The sequence below is a fragment of the Macaca thibetana genome, chromosome 17 (genome assembly GCF_024542745.1).
Source record: "Macaca thibetana thibetana isolate TM-01 chromosome 17, ASM2454274v1, whole genome shotgun sequence".
In the NCBI taxonomy this organism is placed as follows: Eukaryota; Metazoa; Chordata; class Mammalia; order Primates; family Cercopithecidae; genus Macaca; species Macaca thibetana.
The window spans coordinates 85827259-85848797 of NC_065594.1; the positions used below are offsets into that span (position 1 = coordinate 85827259).

General features: G+C 40.6%; 1 long non-coding RNA gene across 2 annotated transcripts in view; it reads right to left on the bottom strand.

Annotated features, from left to right (window-relative positions):
- The window catches only part of LOC126940633 (uncharacterized), a 127957-nt gene that overhangs the window by 62668 nt on the left and 43750 nt on the right, over positions 1 to 21539 (bottom strand). The gene's annotated exons all lie outside the window — the stretch shown is intronic.

Sequence of the window (21539 nt, forward strand, 5' to 3'; positions counted from 1 at the left end):
GTCAGGTTTGTCAAAGATCAGGTGGTTATAGATGTGTGGCATTATTTCTGAGGCCTCTATTCTGTTCCATTGGTCTATACATCTGTTTTGGTACCAGTACCATGCTGTTTGGGTTACTATAGCCTTGTAGTATAGTTTGAAGTCAGGTAGCGTGATGCCTCCAGCTTTGTTCCTTTTGCTTAGGATTGTCTTGGCTATATGGGCTGTTTTGTGGTTCCATACAAAATTTAAAGTAGTTTTTTCTATTCTGTGAAGAAAGTCAATGGTAGCTTGATGGAGAGAGCATTGAATCTGTAAATTACTTTGAGCAGTATGCCCATTTTCGTAATATTGATTCTTCCTATCCATGAGCATGGAATTCACCAAAGTTGACATGAAGGAAAAACTGTTAATGGCAGCCATAGAGAAAGGTCAGGCTACACACAAAGGGAAGCCCATCAGACTAACAGTGGATCTCTCTGCAGAAACCCTACAAGCCAGAAGAGAGTGGGGTCCAATATTCAACATTCTTAAAGAAAAGAATTTTCAACCCAGAATTTCATATCCAGGCCAAACTAAGCTTCATAAGTGAAGGAGAAATAATATCCTTTACAGACTAGCAAATGCTGAGAGATTTTGTCACCACCAAGCCTGCCTTACAATAGCTGCTGAAGGAAGCACTAAATATGGAAAGGAAAAATCGGTACCAGTCACTGCAAAAATATACCAAATTGTAAAGACCATTGAAAACATGAAGAAACAGCATCAACTAATGGGCAACATAACCAGCTACCATCATAAGGACAGGATCACATTCACACATAACAATATTAACCTTAAATGTAAATGAGCTAAATGCCCCAATTAGGAGACACAGACTGACAAATTGGATAAAGAGTCAAGACCATCGGTGTGCTGTGTTCAGGAGACCTATCTCACATGCAAAGTATTCTTTTATTTAAAGAAATAGATTGCAAAAACTGTAAACACAAAATGACAGTTTTACCCTTTGACCTAGTAATTCCAATGCTGTATATCTAATTTAGGAAAGTTGCCAGAGATTTATGAAAATAGACTTATCATGGAATAATAATGATATAATGATAATAGCTTGATTTATGATGTGCTTACTATATGCCAGGCATTCTAAGTGATATATAGGTCAGCACTTTTCATCCTAGCAAGAATGCTGCAACATAGGTTTTATTGTATCCTATTTTAGAGATGAGGAAACTGAGGCATGAAAAATGAAAACAGTTTTCACAAGGTCCCACAGTTAACAAGTGAAAGAGCTACAATTCATTGACCTTGAAGTCTGCATTTACCCACTAGTGAGGAGGTTAATACCATAACGCAATGATGTATGTGAATTAGCAGGCTTTATAGCTTCTTAAATAAAAAATGATCATAGTTAGTCTACCTCAGCTATATAGAGTCCGCTTAAATTTTCATTATCTGGCCACGTTTGCTAATGTTACCTCCCACTCACATTATTTTTATGCTAGTCTCACACATTGTCTCACAGCTATTATCTGTTAGAAAACATGATACTTTATCTATAAATTGTGATGTGGTTACAATTCAAACTAGCTTCCTACAATAATGCATTTCTTCTTGTTCCCAAGAAAATAGTAAACATATTACTATTAGATTCATAATGAAAGGGATCTGAGTGAACAGGTTCACTAAAAGCAATAGCATAGGCACCGTTATACTTAAAAAAAAAGTTATACATTTACTATTGTGTTTGAAGCTACATTCACACAATTGGCCTTTCCTTTTCACTCAATATTTGTGTCACACTGTACCATTTTCAGCCCAGCACAGAGATAGGGAGGTAATCTGGCCTTTTATCTGTTACCTCATTTCTTTAGAAACCCCAATCATAACAGTGATAAAGTCTAAAATCAGACGGTTTTCCTATACCCTAGTGTATGGCACATGGTTTTCACTGAGATGGTCCACATGACCAATAATCTCTAGGTCACTACATTAAATGGGCTCTTTTCAGTGTGTCAGTGTTGTGAACCACCCAATGATTGGAGGAAACACCTTTCTCCTTCAGATTTGGAAATGGCCCTCCCCTGCCTCACCTCTTTCCTGTCTGCCTACTTTCCTTCACTGGCCTATTTTCTTCAACACAGACTTTAGATAGTGAGGGGCAATTCTTGACCCAGCCCCTTCTCTTCTCATCTTGTCCTGTCTCCCAGGCACCCTGTGACGTTTCCCTTGCCATCTAGACCTTGAGTCCCCGATTTCCATCTCCAGCTGGTTATAGCTCAGAGCTCTGTTCTGTATCACTATTCACACATTTCAAAGATGCTTCAAACGCACTAGGTCCCAACTCAACTGACTTCCCTCAGACCTGATACTTCTCCAATGGGCCTTCCACAAGGCCCTGCCGTTCCTCCAGACACATGGGCCCAAGCCTATGCCATCGTCAACATCTCCCTCTACCATACAACCTCACATACAAACAAATGTGGAAGCACTAAAACCTTTACCCCCAAAAGAGCTTGAAGTTTCTGTCCCTCTCCGCCGCTGGCCCAGCACAGGTGGTTGATATCCTTCCCTGGACAACTGCACTCCTGATGCCTTTAACCACCACTCACACTGCCTGCTAGTTCACTCACACCATTGCTCTTCCCAGAACACCTGTGTGACTAAGGTGGCCTCCACCTGCTACGTGATTTGGCCCTGCCTCCATCTGCCAGCTCAGCTCGTGCCCCTGTCCTCTTTGGTCTTTGAGTCCTGGCCACGCTTCATTCCTTCATTCTTCATTCCATTTCCAAAGCACCAGATTCCCTTCAGCCTCATGGAGGCCTTGACCACATAGCTGCTTCTTCCCCAAAATCTTTTACCCTCCCTCTCCCCATCCCCATGCCAGCCTTGTTCCTGGATGTCTTTCAGCTCAAACGTCATCACTGCGTAAGAAACCTCCCTGGTCTAGATGGTCCTGTTATACTCTCTTAGACGCCCTGTCATTTTCCTCCAGAGGACTTGACAGAGTTTGCACTACACATTCATGGGAATATTCCATTTTCTTTCCCACTAGACTGTGAGCTCCACATCTGCAATGATCATTGCCATATTCCCAGGACCAGTAGTGGGCATGACACATAGCACACATTTGATACCCATTTGTTGAAAGCATAATGTGATACTTGGAAAGGCAAGTTCAGTGAGCTTAAGGCTTCTTTACTAATCATACTCCTTTCATTAACATTGAGCCATTTGTCCTGGTTAAGGTGGCCTATTGCATGTATTACAAGTCCCCAGTACTAAGCAGCAGAGGCTGCCTTGACCTGCAGCCCTCAGCACACCTGGGTAGGCCCCCAGTTCTCTGTCTTACCAGCCGCTGGCTCCCATCTGGCTCCCAACCCTCCAGCTAATTTAGTAATTTAGCACTATCCTGCTGCCCTTCGCCTCTAACACTGCCAGATCTTCTTGGCCATCAAACCTAACCTGGGTGGAGCTCACATTGACTATCTCATCTCAGGGGGCAGCCCACAGCCAGCTTGGCCTGTCTTCCACAGACAGGGTCCATCCATAATACCCTGCCTGCACTCAGCAGCCCAGCCCCTGACTTTCCAGCATTGCCTTAGGGTTGAGCTACTGTGGATTTCAAGAGTTGGTGGCATTCCTATTTTACAAATGAATTTCTGAAAGACATTTTTTTTATTATTATACTTTTAAGTTCTAGGGTACATGTACACAACGTGCAGGTTTGTTACATACGTATACTTGTGCCATGTTGGTGTGCTGCACCCATTAATTTGTCAGCACCCATCAACGCGTCCTTTACATCAGGTATAACTCCCAATGCAATCCCTCCCCTCCCCCCTCCCCTCTGAAAGACATTTTTCAAGCTAACTTTCTTCTTAGTTTTAGGGGGAAATGCAGACAATATTATCTCTGTGTTAAACTACATCATACAGCAGAGTTCAAGGTTTTACATCACTTAGGTAATCTTCATGCAGATTTGTTTTTAGCAATGACCATTTCTCTTAAAATTTCAAATATATATATAAATATATACACGTTATCATATAAACCACATATATGTGTGTATATATTTAATATGTTCCAAAGATATATATATGTATATATAGATGTGTATATATGTGTGTATATATGTATATACATATATATGTGTGTGTGTATATACATATATACATATATATGTGTGTGTGTGTGTGTGTGTATACACATATAAATATCTGGAAAATTATTTTACTGAAATTATATTTTTTGTTTTCCAAATTTTAAGCCAAAATTGTTTTTCATAATTGCAACCACAATTCAGTTTTTCTGAATGTTTGTAATTGCAAAAATTTGTAGCAAGTCTCTTCAAATTCATCTTGATCTTGTTTTATTCTCTGCCTTCACATAGCTAGCACGACTAATAATTCTATAATATGGAGAGGTGCCCTATGGGGAGTGCATTAGAAGAGTTAGCTTCTGTGTTTAAAAAAAAAAGAAGAAGAAGTTGTTCATCAAGAGAGTCTCATCTGCTATCCCCTGTAGGAATTTCCCTCATGAGAACTACTTAGTCCGTTAATATACCCTTGAGAAAATGATACAAGGAACTCATGTCAATCTCATTCCACAGATTTTACAAAAAGTTCCCCAGGCTGGTTGTGTGCTTGTAGATGAAAAAACTCAATGTCGCAAACCTGGTTTTTCCCTCCTCCTTTGAGCCAATGAGTTCTGCAGCTGCTCCTGAGCTATGTGGAACCCTGTGAAATATACAGCCAAGAAGAGACACCACACTTCATCTCAGCCTCTTCCCATTTGCTCTTTACTCAGCACCATCCAGAAAGTTTCCACACCCAAAATCACATTGGAAAAGTGCCCAGAAGGCTGACGGGCAGGAGGCAGTGGGGTGTGGACCTCCAGGGAGTGATATGAATACAGGCTCTTCCCCAGAGTCTGCATCAGACTGAGGAGAAGACACTCAAACACCAGGGAGAAAGATGGCCATGTCCTCAAAGGCAAGACCCGTACTGAAAGAGGGCAAAGCTGACTGAAAAGTGGTGATGGCAGTGATGGTGACAACTCACCTGTGTTGACCGTGCATCAGGCACCCAAGAACTTGATGTAGACTGACACATTTAGGTCTCCCACCAGCCCTGTGCATAGTGGGCACTGTTATTGGTGCCATTTTATAAATCAGGATACACAGGCCCTAAATATTAAGTAACTCACACTCAGGGCACAGAGCCCAAGCTCCTAACCAGCCATGGAGCATGGATGCTCACCTTCCATCCCAGCATCAGCTGTGCGGAGACTGCTCAGTTCCATTAAGTGTGTGGTTTGTGCAAGGACTTCCTAGTTCCCTCCAGAAAGCCCCAAAATTATCCGTGTTGTCTCTGAAGAAAAAAGCGCCACCAGGTCATAGCAGGATCCTGGTGAGACTTGCAAGCAGGCTCAAAAATGGCCTTGTTCTTCCTGAACACCCCTGTTTCTTGTCTCAAACCAGAACATAAAAACCAATGTATGATGGCCGGGCGCGGTGGCTCAAGCCTGTAATCCCAGCACTTTGGGAGGCCGAGACGGGCGGATCACGAGGTCAGGAGATCGAGACCATCCTGGCTAACACGGTGAAACCCCGTCTCTATTAAAAAAATACAAAAAAACTAGCCGGGCGAGGTGGCGGCGCCTGTAGTCCCAGCTATTCGGGAGGCTGAGGCAGGAGAATGGCGGGAACCCGGGAGGCGGAGCTTGCAGTGAGCTGAGATCCGGCCACTGCACTCCAGCACGGGTGGCAGAGCGAGACTCCGTCTCAAAAAAAAAAAAAAAAAAAAAAAAAAAAAACCAATGTATGATAAAATTATATGTGTTCAACTATCAAAATCACTACTTCTTGAAGAGATGTATAGAGATGTACAACTCTATACAAATATCTCTATACACATGCCATGTATATGCTTGGCAAGCACTCTATACTGAACACCTACTATGTGACAGGCCAATGCTAAACGCTGGATGCAAAGAATGTCATCTCCAGTAGCTGATCATGGAGTTTTTCTAATCTAGTGCAGGCCTCGGATAAGTAAACCAGCATTTATAGTATCATACTCCGTGTGGATATGCCCAGAGCATCAGGCAAGGATGGAGAAGCTCGTAGTCTAGAGAAGGAAGATCAGGGAAGGCTTTTCAGGGAAGAAAGATAAGGACTGGGATAGGGAGAGGATGATGGGACAGCTGGACTGAGACCTGAAGGCACATCAGGAGTTCACAAAGGTCTGGGATGGGTGTTCCAGAAAAAAAGAAAGCGCTCTTAGATGCTAGGGGGGCCTAGATTTCCATAAAAGGTTCCGCATGTTAGGAGAGTACATTGAGAAGGAAGAACCCCAGAGGAAGATGGCTGGAGGCAGCCCAGTGGGGTTTGCAGAGCCAGGCATTTGGGCATTCCTGAAGGTTCTGAGGAAGTCACTGAGTTTTTTCCCCTTCAGAAGCATAGCAACATGAGATTTAGTTTGTAACAAAGGCACACTGATGATGGTGAAATAGTTTTTAAAGGATTTGAGAAGGTAAATGAAAGGAGACCTGTGAAAACTCAGTTTGAGTTTTTCAGGTGAGAAATGATGAAAGCAAAGGTTGAATATTTTTTAATAAATAAGGACAGAACAAAAAGGCACTTTTTGGAATAGGAGCAAGTAATATTTCTCCTATTCACTGCATTACGTAAGAATGATTGCCTCTATACCTTGATCATAACCTTTGGTAAATTAAAGTGTTTGAATCCCACGAGTGTTTCTGTGTTACCACCCACTCATCCTCCAAATAAAGCCCTGACCCATGAAATATTTTGATAGGAGAAAAAAATGAGTTGTGTTGATTTTTGGTCTTCCATATCTCAGATTAACTAGATCTACGTTTTTATTCTAAGCTGTTAACTTATCTCAGTGTAGAAATGAATATATGCCAGACAGATGCAACATGTAGTAGAAGAGTAAATAGAAAAGGTACAGGCACAGTGGCTCATGTCTGTAATCCCAGCACTTTGGGAGGCAGAGATGGGCAGATCACTTAAGACCAGGAGCTCGAGACCAGCCTGGCCAACACGATGAAACCTGTCTCTACTAAAAATACAAAAATTAGCTGGGTGTGGCAGCGGGAGACAGTAATCCCAGCTACTTGGGAGGTTGAGGCAAGAGAATTGCTTGAAACTACAAGGTGGAGGTTGCAGTGAGCCAAGATCACACCACTGCACTCCAGCCTGGGTGACAGAGCGACACCCTGTCTTAAAAAACAAAAAAAGAAGAAGAGGTAACTTTTTGAGCAAAGACACTGGGCAAATTATAACCTGAAGATCCTATCAGAAATAAATATGCAAACAACTGTTCTCCAAAATTTCAGAGTGGCTTCTGCACATGCAAAGGATAGCTTTTATCTGTGTACAGTAATCCCTGATATTCAAAGTCCATATGAAACTCTTCTCGGCACATAACAAGTACTCCTAGAGTTAGCAAATTTCTAGGCTTCTAAGATATTCATGAAATATTCTGCGAGCCCAGTGTTTCCTAATACTTTAAGAAACTAGATTCTGTAAACTGCTCATTGATGACAAGCAGTAAAAACTAAGATTGTTGGCCAGGAATTTATATGAGTTGCAATTTCAGAGACTCTATGTTTTTCTGTACTCTTTGCCAGAAACTCATTTTTAATATCTTCCTACCAAAGAGGAAAAAATAGAAACCTGAAATAATAGTCAAATTTATGGGGAACTGCTCTGTCAGCAACCCAGGCCTTTCCTACCATCCCTATCAACAGATGGGCATGAAATGAGTTTGTTTTCCCTCAAATAACTTGAAAGCTTTGTGTTCCCTCCTTGTTTCTGTGCAGGGATATATTTGCATTCGTGGGCATTCAGGTTTGGGGAGCAGATTTAATCTTCCTTCCTCCAGTAACTCTCCCAAAGACTTGGCTTCTGCCCTCTTCAGAAAATTCCCATCGTTTCCAGCAGCTCAAGTTCACAAATGTCTAATTTACCCGAGTATCAGAAGCATTTATGTAATGATGCTTTTAAGATTTTCATCTTTCTTCCACATGATCTTAATCCGGGAAACTGTAAATTGTTTAGACTAAGAACTTCAACATAAGCTGCTTCCAACATAAAAGCTGAGATGCAGCAAGTAAGAATTCAGCTTTTTTTTTTTTTTTCCCCTGGTCTTTCCATTCAGAGACATAAAACAACTTGAAAAAATTTTATTAAATAAAAGCAATGTAATCACTTCGGACGACATAACGTAATAGACATCAAAGATACACACAAATAAGATACGGGTTGCCGTTGCTGAACAACATAAAAGCATGTATGCTTGCATTTGGATTTTGTTTCACATGCACAGGCTATATACAACAGATTTGCTTATTTGAGTCAGATGTGGCTTTTGGCTAACAACTGATACATTTTAGGTGGCCCTTTTAAAAAAAATAAGAAAGCATTCGCCTTTTGTATGCTGAGAAGGATTTGATTTAAATAAGGGTCAACTGTTTTTTTTTTTTTTTTTCTTGTAAAAAATATTCCTAGCCCCTTACAATGCCCGCAACCTTAACTTTTATGTAGCTCTCCCACCTGCTTGCAGAGAGGGAGGTAAGCAGACGGATTCAAGTTGCCTTTGCAAAGCGCAACTGTATACAGACAGTTATGGATCTGAGCGTGGGAATGAGTTCATGCTATCCTTTGGAAAATTCTTCGACTTCAAGAGTAATGGGCTACTCATCATTACTGGCCAGTCTGCTAGAAGAGTGAAGTTATGGAATTGTTCCTTTGAAACATCCCAACACACCAGCCTACCTCCTATAACATGTACTACCTCATTATCAAATTTCCAGGGGCAGAACCCTTGAGAATTGCATTCCAAGGCAATGAGGCTTAACCAAAATTCTGTCACAACTGAAGCTTTCCACAATGCCTAGAGATCAAAGCCAGGGGACATGGGCCAGGGCAGCAGGTGGATGTGTGTCTGGGCACAAGGAGCGAGAAGCAGCTCTGCCCCACCCCAGCAGGCTGCTGAGCCCGAGAGCTACAGGTGCGGCTTCCAGGTGGGATCAAAGAGTCATTTGGATAGGATTTTGAAAAAACGAGTTGGCCCATTTGTGAGAGTCACACCACAGTGCCTCAAAGCCACAACTTAATTATCATTTACCAGGAATATTTATTAGGGACGTGGGAGGCAAATGAGGGAGCTCCTAATTGTACCCTGTCTGACTTGAATATTAAGCCAGCACCCTTTCTCATATGCTAACCCTTTGAGATAACTCATCTGGGTTGACTCCGTTTAAATGAACTTTCTTGTGGTGATTCTAACCCTTTCACATCAGAAAGAATGTGACAGAAGCTGGGAGAGAACCGATTTGTTAAATTATGCTTCATCCTACGGCATGTATATAAAAGAGAAAGGGTTAGACAAGCAAACAATTGTGGGTTGTTTTATGTTTCAGCGAAAGGAGAGAAGACACAAGAATGCCACAAAAGACCCCGGGGTTCAAAATATTTAGAAACTTTCTTTACTCTCCAAACAAAACCAGAATGGTAAAGGGAGGTACAGAAATTAAAAACAGCCTTACAAGAGAATTGGCTGACTTTGTGGTTCAGCAACTGGTGTTTGGCACACAAAGAGACAACTGCAATTTAATTCCCATATTCTTTTAGGTGTCTGAGACCCAGAAAAGGGGGGCTGTGTCCTGAGAGCATAAAACAGAATTTATCTGCCTCCCACAGTTGAAAGGTCCCCAGATGGTGCCAAGAGCAGATTCCAGAAATCAGTGACGTTTCAGGAAGAAATCATTGTTTTGGTAAGGTGTTGCCTGTGTCCCATCCTCAACTTAGTGCCAAACAGAAATGAGGCAAATAAAACAAGATAAAAACTACTGAAGCTGTCGGAATGCTTGATTCCAACAGCTAGACAGCTCATCTCTTATCAAGCCTTTTATATGGCACGTAACAGTATCAGCAAGGATGCAAAAGGCATGGGCCCAAAAGGAAGGATGTTCTTGGGGAAACTTCACTGAGCAGCTTCTATGTGTCAGGCTCTCTAACAGGTACCAGCGACACAAGGAATATGCTCTGAACCCCTGCCCATGAGGGGCTCGCGCTGCAGAACAGCCCTCAGCAGAGCAGTCCTTAGCCTGCTACTATGTTCAATAATTGAAACGAAGCTGAAAAGGGGACAAGTAGCAGTTGTGTTTAAAAACAAAACAAAACAAAACAAAAAACACCAAGAAGGGAAAGGCTCACAATACCATTGACCAGAAATGGAAAGACGCATGAGAAAAAGAAAAGCCCCTCAGGCAGGGGAATGGCCCGGATCACACTTGCCGTTCCCTCTGCTTGGAATATTCCTCCCAGATCTTGGACAGTGGCTTCTCGTCTCAAAGACTCAGGTCTCTGCTCAAAAGGCCCTGCTCAGGGAGCCATTCCCTGGCCACCCTGTTTAAATACTTGCCCACTTGCAACCCTCTCTGAACTTCAGCCTGCTTCATTTTCTTCATGGCGTTTATCACTCTGGGTATTTTAGATTTTTAATAAACTAATTATTTTTGTTACTTATTCATTGTTGTTCCTACTGATGTAGGTTCCATGAGGAAAGGCACTTGGCTTTTCCTACCTCAGTATCTCCAACATCCAATAAATGTTGGAATAATTAATTTAAAAAAAATCAGCCATATTCTATTGGTCTTGTTTTAGCAGGCCGTTTGCTTCAATCACAGAAAAATAGAACAATATTACTTGCCAGTAATAGTGCTTCAATGCTAGCATTTTGAGCAAGTATGATCTCTGTCTTATATAGTTATCACAAGTACCACACATGTTCTGAGAGTTAACTCCAGACTGAAAACTCCAAAGGTCAGGAGACCACCAGCCCCCTCGCATTCTTCCACCTACTTCCTGTAAAGGCAGTATCGCCAGGCACTTCCGCTGATGAAAACCACTGTCTGTACAGCTTTACTGTCAATATTTTATTTTTAAAACTTAATATCATTTTAGGGAAATAAAAGACTTCTCTTCCCACAGTCTCAAAAAGCTTACTGCATTCTAAGGTGATTTTACTGTGTGCTGGACATCACCTGAAGGATGCAAACCAAAAGATTCAAATTCAAGTTCTGCCTGGATTATCATCTGTGATCTAATGCTGAGTAAGTGTCTCTCTGTGTCAGTTTCCCTAGCTGCAAAATTAGGGTTATAACAACTTCCCTCCTCTATCACAAAGAGATGTGAAAGGATTAAAAATGATCACCTTTTTAATTAGTTTAGAACACTCTGCAATGTTAAGGAAGCTGTGACGTTCACACTGAATTGTATTCATCTTAACTTTCCAGAATACTGTGATGAAAAGAAATTAGAAACGAAGCTGCCAAGAGAAAATGCAGCCAGAGAATCCTCTGTGTGATGGATGGGGCTGGGGAGAATCAATGATAATAGTATACACATTGGACTTGGCAGGGATTTTCCTTCTAAAGAAGTTAAGTATTTTATAAATATTATCTCTTTCATCCCTTTAAACTTCCTGTGATGTGGCATTTATTACTCTCAGCTTCCAGATGGACAACTAACCACAGAGAAATGTATGATCTTTCCAAAGGCACATGAGTGTCTGTGAGCTCAGTAAAATGGGCTTTGATTGATTCACTCATTCATTTGCTCGCTCATTCATTCCACGGGAAATGTTGAGAATCCATTATGTATCAGGCACTGCCCTCAGGATTTAGGGAGGAGACAGGGATGAATGAAACATGGCATTGAGGCAAAGAGGCCAGCAGAGGCCAATACTGTAGGGGAGAAGACGAAAGTGCTCAAATAAAGGGAAGCACATGGCTGTGACAGACAACAAAAATATCACGCAGTCCTCGAAAATGATGACAATGATGTGTTTAACCTTATGGAGACACAAATATGCCTCTATTGACATGAAACCGTGTACAGCCTATACCACACACCACTAAGTAACACACAGATTTAAAAAAAGGGGAGAAGGATCTTCTGGTTGTGTGCCCTTCTGGTAAATATATATTTATGTGTGCATGCATCAGAAAATAAATCAAGCTAGTGTTAAGCCATTAAAAAGATATGTCTGTATATAGAATTACGATCATTTTCACTTTCTTTTTTATACTCATATATGCTTTCTGAACACGTTTTCAATAAGCATGTATTGAGATTTTAATGGAAATAGATTACTTTGCTGATTATAAAATAATGTAAGTTTATTGACAAATATATCAAATGGGATAAAACAAGTTACTAAAATTAAAAGTTTTCTCTTACTCTAACTCTCAGAAATAATCAGTATAATTGATGTGATTTATATAAACCCACAAGTTTTTATTCATATTCATATAGGGGTATATTTTTTAAATGGGATTATGTCACAAAATACTACACACATCTTTCCAGGTCAGTACGTGAGGCTTTATTTCATCTTTTTTTTTTTTTTGAGATGGAATCTCGCTCTGTCGCCCAGGCTGGAGTGCAGTGGCCGGATCTCAGCTCACTGCAAGCTCCACCTCCCGGGTTTACGCCATTCTCCTGCCTCAGCCTCCGGAGTAGCTGGGACGACAGGCGCCCGCCACCTCGCCCGGCTAGTTTTTTGTATTTTTTAGTAGAGACGGGGTTTCACCGGGTTAGCCAGGATGGTCTGGATCTCCTGACTTCATGATCCGCCCGTCTCGGCCTCCCAAAGTGCTGGGATTACAGGCTTGAGCCACCGCGCCTGGCCTATTTCATCTTTTTAATGTTGTTAAGGAATAGACTAAAATATATTTAACCAAATTCTTATTATTGGATTTTATGTTATTTCTCTCTTATTTTCATTTCTAAATTTAACTGGCAGGCTGGCATTGTCTACCCGGGTGCATACATTCTTTTGGAACTCATCAGATTAATTCTGTAAGATAAAAATCCTGTAAGTGGGATTAATGAGTCAAAGAGCATTTAAACTTTACTGATATGCATTGTCAAACAGTCCTCTGAAAAGCTGTACAGAATACACACTGCTGCCTACTGTACACAAACGTACCTGACTACCACACCCTTTCTGTGTCCAGGATTATCATGTTTTTCATTTATGCTCAGCTGTATGAAAAAACAGTCATTGTTAGAATGTATATACACTTGCATCATTTGATCTGGGCATCCTTTCATAGGCTTACTTATTGGTTCTTTGTGTTTCTTCTGGATATATTTGCCTATTCATTCATTTTACCTACTTTGCTTCTGAAAATTCTTCTTAGTATTGATTTCCACTAGATTTTTATATATTAAGAATAGGAAATATTTGCTAATCACATACCTTGCAAATAATTCCTGGAAGGATTGTTAAAGAAAGAAACAGAAGAAATCTTCAAAATAAGTACAATTATTCTTCTCAGGCTTGGAAAGCTATAGCACATACAATTGTAATGTAAGTAAGCAGAAGCACATGAAACGGTGATTCTTCCAAAACACATTGAAAATATAAAATTATTTTTTGAGAGAAATGTTTAAGAGCAAAAATATTACACCCAGGAGTTTAACCATACATCCAAGCAGTGTTCTAAAAGGAGAGAATGGGCAGAAACATGGAAAAAAAAATATTATAAATAGAAAAAAATTATCTGAACTTAAGATCAGAGAAGAAGGAATTCCTATGCAAAATATCATAAGAGCAAGCAGACAAGAAAATTAAAGGCAGTTTTTCTCCATAAATTAATCTATAAAATCCAATGTAAATCTAATAATAATCACTATTTTCAAAACTTTTCATCATATTTTTGTTTTACAAATTTTGGCAACTAATTCTAAAATTTATCTGGAAGAATAACTTTTAATAAAGGCCACTAGAAGGGGTGATTTATTTGAAATCAAATGAAATATAAACCAATATAAATTTAAATAATGTACTATTGGTACAGGAATAAGAAATCAATGGAGCAGAATAGGTGAGAAACTGATTTACATGCAAAGGATTGTATCACATGAAAATCAAAATATTTTAAAACAGATTGCCTGTAAGTGATGTTGGATAATTTGTTACTTCTTTGGAAAACTTAATTGGATTTCTACTTCAAACCATACACAAAAACAAATTTCAAATGGATTAATGAGGTACAGAGTGAAAAATGGAATCCATGTATTAGTGAAAGCTGGAGTATTTTTCTTTAGAATCTCAACGTATGGATGAGTTCCTGAGAAAACACAAAATCCTGAAGCCACTCTTTAAAAAGATGGAATGCACAGCTTGAGATTAAGTATTATTAATGTTGGTGGCAGATTAAAGATGACCAAAATTATTAGCACTTCTTCTGTTGAAAGGTAAATTCTATGACCCCTTTTCTCATCCCCCAAATCCTGGAGGGCTCTGTTATTACTTTGAAAACTAGGACACTTTAGAATATGTTATACCAGTTTGTGTGTCTAGGCCCTAAGAGAATGGTAGCTTCCACTTCCTTAAGCTTAGAATAACTGCTATTGGAAATAAGTTAACATTGTGTGAGAAACCTAAACCACATTAAAAAGTCATTTGCAGATGCCTTGGCCAATAGCCATAAAAGAACCCACAACCAACAGACAACGTCAATGCCAGCCATGGGATTATGCCATCCCAACATCCAGCCCAGCAAGCCTTCAGACAATTCCAATCCCAGCTGCTGACTACAACACCACCAATGAGAACTACCCATGGGAATCCAGGCAATCCAGAGAATTGTGAAAGATAATAACTTGCGGTTTGAAACAACTAAGTGTTAGAGTTTTTTTTAAAAAAAAAAAAAAAAAAGAAAAGATAAATGGAACACAATATGGTACCAAGTATGAGATCCTGTGGTAACAAATTCTACATCATGTGGCACTGGCTCTGGGGCCCAATGGACAGAAGATGGAAGATCCTGAGAAGACTGTTCATAAGGGCTTCAATAAGAGTGAAAACATTTTATTGGAGGCTGGAGAAAGGGCAGCCCCTATTACAAAGAAGCAGAACGGTTGATAACACTGTCACCAGTAGTAATGTGAAAAATAGAAAATATATTTAACACACTGATGGTTTTGGCTAAGGGCATTTCTAGTAAGAACATGGAATGTACCAACTGCTTTTTTAAAAAACTGTCATGTATGAAAAGGATAGATAGCTGAGCTATTTTACTGTTCAGTTTTCAAGACAATTTTCAAGAAAGTAAATTGAAGGCAATATTTACTGGGATCAAAAATTAAACTATTTCTCATTTCCATTGCTCCAGAGGGCAAAGGACCCACAAAGTAAGAAATGATGTCAGGGCAAATGTCAAACCCCGAGCATGCTCAGTAGAGCATGGCTTCAGGGTGATGATTTTAAGAGTGTGGCTATATGAACTTTAACTGGAGGACATGATGTTAAGAATGTTTTAAGTGTGTGCCTAGTAGGGCTTCAAAGAATCTCAAGGTCATCACCTTTAGACCTTCTCTCTTAGCCAACAGGTACTATAAGAATCTTAAGTGCATGCCTCAAGACTCTTCCAGCTAAAAAAAGCTTCTGAGGATCTTAAGGGTGTGGTCCCACAGTGCCCTGACTCTTGGCTTAAACAAAGATCCTCCATAGGTAAACTGTGAATATGTCTTTTGTGTAAAGAAGTATATTATAATCTGATAGACAAGGAATCTATAAAGTTTTTAAAAGGATTATATCAGCTTGGACTGAAGAGGTCATAGTACAAAAGAAAAAGTGTTTTGGATCCCCACCCACCCTCCTAAACTACAATGAGCAGTAAGAAAGCAGAGGAAACATTCAGATGCTAACAGCTTATATCTTATACAAAAAGAAAGATGACTTGATGGAAGAAATGAGAAACCAAGACACAAGCCCAGAACCATGAAAAACCCTTCCTCAGAAACAGAGAAACTCAAAGAGTTGGCAATGTGTGCCCAGCTGGATTTCATAATTGCTATGGACCAACGACTGCCATGTGTCTTCCATTTCCCTTGTTTTCAAGTGATAATGTCATCTGTGGTTTTTCTATGGCTGTCCAACACTCTATGTCAAGTGCCTGCATATAGATAACTTGTCTCTTTGGTTCACAGGTCATCAAACAGAGAAGACCCACCCCAGAGAAGGCTCATCTACATCTGGACCTGATTTAGACAATAAAACTCTGAACCATAAAACTTGATCTTAAAGCCATAAGGGTATGGAACTTCAGATGGAGGGTGTGTTAGGAAGTAAGGAGAGGTGGATATGCAAGGTAAATTTTGCATGGGGCAAATTATAAATAATTTGTGGTAAGAGAATGAATTGTGGTGAATTAAAGAGGTTCAATTTTTTTTTAACATTCTTCCTGTTTCCTCCATTAACTTTGGATGGACTCTCTGACTGCTTTGAACAACACGTTATAACAGAAGATGCTGTGCCATTTTCCATGCCCAGAATTTAGAAGCCTGCTAGCTTCTACAACCTGTTCCTTGGAAAACTTGCTCTAAAAAGCCTGCCACCACCATTCTGTAAGACCCAAACCACATAGAGGGGCCACATGTAGACACTCCAGCTGACAGCCCCAGCAGAGCCCCAGCTGAGCTCTCATGCAAAGAGAACATCCACAGCCACCACACGCAGGAGCCCTCTTGGATTTTCAACCCAGTGAAGGCTTCAGAAGACTACACCAGTGACCAATGGACTGTAGCCACATGAAAGACACAGAGCTGGAACCTTACACCTGTGCCCAGCAACCCTCAGGGCTGTATAAGACAATTCCTTGTTGACTTAAGCCCCTAAGTTTGGGGGTAGTTTGTTATCCTACAATAGATTATTGATAAATACACACACACACACACACGTTTCCAAATATGTTTATTTTCACATATGTATGTATGTGTGTATACATCTGAATATGAAACAGAAAGAATTAATATTCATATTACATAGATGATGGCTACAAGTCAATTAAAAAAAAACAAAAGAACTCAGGCTGGTGCGGTGGCTCGTGCCTCTAATCCCAGCACTTTGGGAGGCTGAGTTAGGTAGCTCACCTGAGGTCAGGAGTTCGAGATTAGCCTGGCCAACATGGTGAAACCCCATCTCTACTAAAAATACAAAATACGTAGAGTGGCTCATGCCTGTAATCCCAGCTACTCTGGAACTGAGGCAGGAGAATCGCTTGAACCCCGGAGGCAGAAGCTGCAGTGAGCCAAGATTGTGCCACTGCACTCCAGCCTGGGTGAAAGAGCAAGACTCTGTCTCAAAAAATAAATAAATATATACATACATACATACAGAGAAAAAATAAAAAAGGAAAAAGAACTCAATACAAAAAAAAGTGTACAAGGAATAATATGAAGAGGCAATTCAAGGGAAAAATGAAAATAAACAAACCTATAAAAAGAAGCTCTCACACTACAGAGAAGTGCAAATTAAAACAGGAAAACTGTTTTCTTCCATCTAATTGGCACAAATTAAGATGACTGATAAATCTAGTTTCAGAGGATGCCTGAAAAAAAAATCAATTCCATTATCAACTAATAGTGGCAGTATAATTTGTATTTACTTTCATAGAGAGCAATTTGTGTGATTTTTTAATTTTAATTCCTATATCCTTCCATCTAGCAAATATGCTTCTAATACTTTAGCCAAAAGAAATGTTTGTGTACACATATATGCACATACACATATATATGTATACACACAGAGGAACCAAGATGTTCGTTGTAGCATTGTTTGTAATACTTAAAATTGAAAACAACCCCAATTTAGTAAGTAATAATGAAATACCCATAGTATATAAAGATTTAGAGAATGAACTGGATATACATTATTGACATTAAAAGATATCCATGATACATTTTTAAGTAAAAAAGACAGTTGTAGAACACTATGTATAAAGTAAGCCCATGGAGTCTTTAAAGTGTGCTTGCATTGATACACATCTATGTACATTTGCATGTTTTATGAAAGAAAAAGTCCAGAGTGATTTGCATGAAATATTGCCAGGAATGGGTACAGAGTAATGTTCAAAGATGAAGGATACATGCATTTCCATATGTTTAGCATCTTTTACAATGGCAGATAGTTATGGATTATATCTGAGACTTCAAAATGTGCCCACTTTCTCTCTCTCACACACACACACAATAACTGTCAGGGCGGCAAGTGTCAGCAGCATTCGAACCTCATGGTATTGAGCAGACCGGCAGTAGTTGAAAAGGACAACAGAATCAAGGAGAGGATTTTGCAAGTGAGAGACAAACTTGTCTGAGTGTTGAGCAGCAGGACTCGGAGGAGGCAGGAAGTGGTGAAGTTGCTGGAGATGATTCAAACTGGGAGGGAACAAGATCCGGAGTCCTCGGAGAGATGCTAGCCATAGTATAACTGTGGGACTGGTCTCAGAAAGAGGTGGGAAAAATCTTTCCAATGGAGTGGCCTAGCCAACAGAGGCCCGGCAGGTCCAGAAATCAGACGCTCTGCTTTATTCTGTTCATAAATCAGAGGCTCTGCTGTATTCTGTTCATCTTGTCCACCTTCTCCAGGACAAAACCAAGCACAACAGGCTAAAACAAGTATACTAGCTTGTATTTACAGATAAAGTTTACCCCAGGTATAGCCGTAACTAATTACAAAATACCTGATAACTTCCTCCCCTAGGTCCTCTTTGTCATACTCCAGATTGTAGATCTCTGAGATTTCCCTTTCCCCAGACTCCTTGCCTCCAACAGGCCCATGTGCTAAGCCATGATGCACATTCAAGAAGTAGTTCTTGCAGGTCAGGACCACTGTAATACTCCACAAAGGAACTGCACATCGAAAGTTACATCTTCGGCAGGGCACAGTGGCTCACGCCTGTAATCCCAGCACTCTGGGAGGCCGAGACGGGCGGATCACGAGGTCAGGAGATCAAGACCATCCTGGCTAACACAGTGAAACCCCGTCTCTACTAAAAAATACAAAAAATTAGCCGGGCGTGGCGGCGGTGCCTGTAGTCCCAGCTACTCGGGAGGCTGAGGCAGGAGAATGGCGTGAACCCGGGAGGCGGAGCTTGCAGTGAGCGGAGATGGCGCCCCCGCACTCCAGCCTGGGAGACAGAGCGAGACTCCGTCTCAAAAAGAAAAAAAAAGAAAGTTATATCTTCACAAGAAGGTGTCCCCAGAAGGTGAGCCCTCACTCCCACTCCAGTTCTCCCACTTTCAGGTTGGAACACTGCTATCCGCCTTCGCCCAGAACATCCCATGGGAAACGGGATCTGGTTTGTGAGCAAAGGCAGGCTGCGTCCTCTCCTTCTGGATCAGTTTTGTCACCAGTGACAGCTGGAAGCCTCTTGATTTCTTGATATTGGTAACCTATTTCTTAAAACATTAAAACCATGGAGGCAGCACAATCTAATCCCACTTTGGGGAGAAAGTGACGTATTTAAGCTATTATCAAATCTCTGGCCTCAAGGAGTAATGAACTGCTTCTCGGTGTGGGCAACTCTGTCCTCTGCCCTGTGCAGCCTGCAGCCTCACAACAAAGCCACACCAGCTTCAACTGGTTGCTGGTTTACTACCTGGGGCGATGGCACCAACTTCCATTACGTTGTATTTAGCCTGGGTCTGTCTCCAATGTCTTCTGGGAGTGGCTTGCCAGTTCCTCTCATCATGTAATTACCACGAAGCTCTCATGCCTTGTGACAAATGGGATTTCTCCCTGGCTACCACACGGCCTGTTCAGGCAATGACTATTTTTAGGCAGAGGTTTTAGGCAGAGGTCCCTAGTTTTATTCCCAGAGCCGTCTTCTATTTTAATGCTCCATTTGGCTCTAAGAACCAAACCATGCCCATAGAAATCCCACAACGTTTTTGTAGAAAGGCAAACTTACTCCCACTCCAGAATTAATGAACCCCTCTTGCTGTCAACTGTAGTTTAATGGATTTCACCATTCTGTGTATTTTCACACTCAGAACAGAAAGTCATACAAAGGTAACTTAATTCAGGAGTGACCTTTGAGTTCCTTGCTTGGCAGTGTTGTAAATCTTGCAGTGTGGCAGGTTTATTCCTTTCTCTGTGATTTCCATAGGAGGCTTCGCCTTATGTGTGGCACAGACTTAAAATTGTTGCAAAAATGCTATCTCTGTCTAAAATGGCTGATAATCATTACATTCTATCAACCCTGGTGATAATTTATCCCTATTTATTTCACAAATTTAATATTTTACTAGATTATCTTTCAAAAAGATTGTATCATCATGGTACATAATATTTCAACCAACTGAAAAGAAAAATAACTTCTGTTCTCTTCATTGCAGCATCTTTTTTTGTTACTTTCCCGCTGATGCTCAAACATTACCAAAGTTAGGGCTTTTCTTTACTTATTAATTTTTCTTCCTATTATCTTAAGTCATTTTATCATCATCTTTACTCCCCACCTTTAAATTAAATGCAAGTGCACCACATGAGTTTGAGGTGAAGAAAAAGATTTCCAAAGTACAGCTCGTTAATTTGTATAAGTTTTGCAGTCAAATACAAATTAATATTAAATAATGAGTTCTAGACCTATCCCAACTTCATTCCTGTTCTCCACATGCCTTATTTATGCTTACTCTTTGTTGAGCATCAGGTAAACAGTGGTGCATAAAAGTGAGCAAAGCACTTTCTCCATCATTAAAGATGGCCCAATCTCACGGAAGAGTGAACCAAGTTTTAAAAGAATTACACTATGTTTCTATAATAGCAATGAGAAAAATGCGTGAAGTGTTTTGAGAGCAAATGGGCGAGACAGCAGAATGTGCAGCAAATTGTTACTGAGCCTCCAGTCTCCCTTCTCTCTTCCTGGAGAGTGCATCCCTCTCTGCTTGCAGAGTTACTCATCCCTGGGAGATTCACTTCCACCTCTTGTTTTCCTGCCTAAAGAGGTGAGCATGTGACCCAAGAAAGGTCAATCACAAGGCCCTATCCTCCTGGCTGCAGTGATTGGTCCAGCATAAGCACATGACCTAAGGTGGGCCAATTACAAGGCCCCATCTTCCTGGCCACTGTTATTGGTCCAGAATGAGCACATGACCTGAGGTGGGCCAGTCACAAGGCCTCACTGTCCTGGCCACTATGATTGGTCCAGAATAAGCACATGATCCAAGCTGGTCAATAAATATTCCTTCAGAGTTTTTTCCACAGATGCTGAGAGAGAAAAGGGCCTGTGTTGACAAATAAATGTAGACTTTGCTTAAGTTTATTTGAACCAGATTTTGCTCACTCACAACTGAATGACTCTTGACTAGCAGAGAAGGCATTCTAAAAAGGGAGCAACACTGATGGCAAGAATGTAACACAGTGAGGACACAGCAGTTACGAGCAAGAGCCATCAGGGTCCCACCAGTCAAGCCACCTTGCCGCCCCAGGCTGCCGTTTTAACCCTGTCACTTGCTCTGTACTCTGCCAGAGCGCAGACTGCGAGTATGTGGTAGCCAAAATGGTAAGACATATACAAAATAAATAAGTTGTCAATGCAATAGATTATTCTAACCATTCTGGACAATCCTGGAATACCAGACAGAATTGCTTTTTATCATCTTCTGAAATAAATAAAGATGCCTGTGATCAGTTTTTCTTCCAATTCATAAGAAGTAATACTGTATTAAAAAA